Here is a 3939-nt window from a genome sequence, read left to right on the forward strand (position 1 = left end):
ACACACACACACACACACACACACACACAACATGCATGCAAAATCAGAGATTTCTACAGTGCAATCTTTAGGTATTCACGGTTTCCCCACTAAGCCTCATGGCTGTTGGCCTAGGAGTTTGATGCATACAAAACCACCTGGCATATTTAATTTTGGGGGACACTATGGCTAGAAGGACAGCCTTCCCCATCACAGCAACTTGATTGGGTTGTGGTCTATCCAGGCCCTTTGGGGCTTCTTATACAGACTCATCAAGATGCCTTCAAAAGGCATCACATGCTGGGCACTGGTGGTGCATACCTGTCATCATAGATACTCAGGAAGCTGAAATCTGGAGGATTATGGTGCCAAGCTAGCCTGGGCAGGAAAGTGTGTGAGACTCTTATCCTCGATGAATTATCAGAGAACAAGAAGTGTCCCTGGGGCTCAAGTGGTAGAGTGCCAGCCTTGAGTAAAAGAGCTCTGGGACAATGCTCACAGCCAACAACAACAAGGAGAGGCATTGCATGTTGGCTTTGGGATTGGTATGAGTCAAATTGGAATTTTCAAGTCCTCCAAGACAAAGCAGTACCTCATTTAGTCCTGTGTTCCTCTATCTCATCTCACTATCTGGTCTTGGCCATGCTTTGGTTAGCATGGCTCTGGCTTGACAGGAGGGCTCCAAGAAGGAAGATCTCAGAGCAAACACCCCACCACATTCTTCTGCCCTGCTCACTCTGTTGCTTCTGCTCTTTGCTACAGACCATTTTCCTGGAATCCATACATGAGGTCATTGCCACCAACATTATGGTGAGTGGTGAGTCTGGCCTAACTCGGGGCAGTCAGAGATGGAAGTCGGTCTGGGACTAGGAGCTTCTAATCTGGGTGTGAGCTGAGGCCAGGGCCGACATTTATTTCATCCTGAGCATTGAAGAGGTGAGGAGAGAGTGTAGAATTCACATTGAGTCAGCTAAGATTGGAATCTAGAGGACCACTTGTGTGAGGTAGGCTGTGGGGTCAGGGGCCCACTGTTCTTGGTACTCCTCTCTCGAGACTCTCCCCTCCTCATTCATCCTTCAATGGTAGAAGAGAAACTTCAAATAAGTGAGTCCAAGAGGGGGCAGGGGAGTATTTCTGTGTGAACCAGACTTGTGCTTCATATTCATCCTAGCCCCTAATTCCTATTTATCTGAGGAATGTCCATATGGATTTTGTACAGGGGGAATCAACCTAGATGAGAATGTGGCTCAATGGTAGAGTGGTAGCCTAACATGCCTGACACCAGGGGTTTCATTCCACACAGAAAAACCTGGAAGGGCAGGTGGGGCTCAACTTGTAGAGCACCAGCCTTGATCAAAAAGATCTCAGGGACAGTGGCCAGGCCCTGAGCTCAAGCCCCAGGACTGGAAGAATAAATCTTTGTTGGAGGCTTTTCTTCCCTTTGAAAACAATTTATTCTTTGTGATAAGCATAACATGGTCTCTTCCCTGGCCACCATTGGCCATTAGATGTCCCTTGAATTTGGGCCACTTCCTGGAAGCCTCTGCCCTACCTGACCCATAGTTTACCCCCATCTTCTGGCAGATGGAGGCCTGAGAGAAGGCCACCTACCACCTACTTCTGGTGGCTGCCAAGGCTTTTGAGAATCAGTATGTCACATAGAGAGTTGTCATCCACATCAGTCTACAGAAGAAAGGGAGGGAGTGCGCCTTGTCTGAGCCCTCAAGCTGTAGGCGGCTCTGGATATGGGGCATCTGCCACAGGATGTGCTCCATGGCGGAGTAATCTACAGGATTGGAACCCCGACCTCTCCTCTGGCAGTTTCCAAGCTGTCTTGAAGTTGCAATTCTTCAAAACCTTTTTGCTCCTCCCTCATTTCACCCACCCCAGAGCCTGAGGTGTCTGAATCAGTGGGGGGGGGGGGCCTCAACCTGTGCTGGCATCTGGAGCCCTGCGAGGACCCACAGCAGCTCCTGCAGCTCTCTCTTCTTCTCCATCTTCTCCTGGGAGAGCCAGAACAAGCGCTCAGCTTTCTCCTGACACAGTTAATCCAGGACAAACATCTGCTTTTTACATGCCATGAGGCCTCGATGGTGCAGAGTGTGCCGACAGCTGGCTACATTGATGGTGGAGCTCATCCACTGGACTCCGGAAGTCCACCTCATCAGACAGGTCATGGATGAAGCAGATTTTCTTCTCGGATGCCCACGTGTCCCACTTGCCATCCCAAAGCCAGCTTTGGTGGCAGCTCACAGAGCAGGGGTCCTGTGGCTCCAGCTCTGTCTGGCACTGAGCTGCAGGTAGCCTGGACACCTGCAGCAGGGCCGCTGCTCCTGCAGCAGTTTTCCCCTGTGTATCTCAGCCTCTGAGGGGGCTCATAGATCCACATCCCTCTAGGTCTGGGGCATGTATCCATCCTCTGGGTTGGTTACACTGGGGGGAGTAACCTCCTCTCATTTTCTTCCCCAGGGCTCACACTTTCCACTTCCCCAGGTGAAGCCAGGAAGCTCAGCTGAGCCTGCAGGCTCTCCTCCTATGGTCTGGTTACTTCCAGGCACTTGAGAGTGTCCTGCCACTTTGGGGGCACCACCTGGTCCCCCCAGTTATTCAGGCCCTGCACTTGCTTCAGCAGCTCCAGTACCTGGGCCTGCCTCTGCAGGTGCTACTGCAGGGCCTCCTTCTCAGAGTTCAGCTGCTCATTGGAGGCAATGTGCTACTCACAGGTGGCTCTGAGCACCTGCAGCTGGGCCAGGGACTGCTCCTGCAGCTCCCATGATGCTTGGCGCTCTCTCTCTCTCTCTCTACTCTCTCTCTCTCTCTCTCTCTGCCACCTCTTTTCATTCATTTATCTTCTCCTCTGAATGATCTAGGTGTTCCCGCAGGTCTTTCTTCACCTGTTGCTCTGAGTCCAGGATGCTGGTGAGCTCCTCCTTCTCACTGCTGACCCTGTGGAGAGTGTCCCACAGCAGGGCAAGCTCTTCCTCTGGCTATGGGTCACACACACACACATGCGCCTTGTGTGTTCTAGGGTATCTCCTGCAGATCTTTGGCCTTATCCTCCAGTCTCTGCAGTTGCTCCTGCTGCTCTGTGTTCTGGAGACAGAGCTTCTGGTTTTCCTGGACCTAGATGTGAAGTTGTTACTCCAGTTTTTTTAACTCCATCTGTGTGCGGTAGGCCTAGGCCTGCAACTGCAGCTCTACCTGAGATGGTCCTGCAGGGGGCCATAGTTGTGTCAGTTTCTTTCTCAGTTCCCTCAGCTCATTCTCCAACACCTGCCTCACCCTTCTCTCCTCCTCTGTCAATTGGTTCACCTGGTCGGTCAGCCACTGAGTCTCCTCTTTCCATGCGGACCTCTCAATGCTCAGGTCCTGTGTGAATGTGTCTCTCACCACACTTGCTTAGGTCACCATCCAGCTCAGGTTGTCCAGTAGTCTCTTCAGTAACTCATGCCCCACCAGCACTAGTTGGAACTTGCAGATTCTGTTCTTCTGGTGCTGTTCTGTGTCCAGAGCACTTCCAGCTTCTCCTGCAACTCTGTGTTCACTTGCTGTAGGTCATCGAAGCTTCTGGTCTTTTCCTCAAGCTGAAGGGTCACATCATTCAGCCGTTGAAAGAACATTTCAGTCTCCTTCTATGCAGCAGTGACCGCAGAAGCCACCATATCCAGCTCTGCCACACACCGCTCTGCAGCCTGCAGGTGGCTGGTAAGAGCTTCGTGCTCCATTTATCTGTCATTGGCCACCTGCTTCACTTGGGCCGGTGCAGATTGTAAATCTCTTTCTGCTGAAATCAACCTCTGTATGAGTGACTTTTGGATCTCTAGCTCTGTTTGTGGTGCTTCACGCAACTGGGCTATCTTCTCCCTCTCTTTCTCTGGTCAATACTGCAGGTCTGTCTTCTCCTGCTTCAGTGGTGGAATCTTGGCACTGAGTGTCTGGTTTCTTCTTTTCCTTCAGTCC

The sequence above is a fragment of the Dipodomys spectabilis genome, unplaced genomic scaffold, assembly GCF_019054845.1.
Source record: "Dipodomys spectabilis isolate Male_0828 unplaced genomic scaffold, ASM1905484v1 ptg000276l, whole genome shotgun sequence".
Classification (NCBI taxonomy): domain Eukaryota; kingdom Metazoa; phylum Chordata; class Mammalia; order Rodentia; family Heteromyidae; genus Dipodomys; species Dipodomys spectabilis.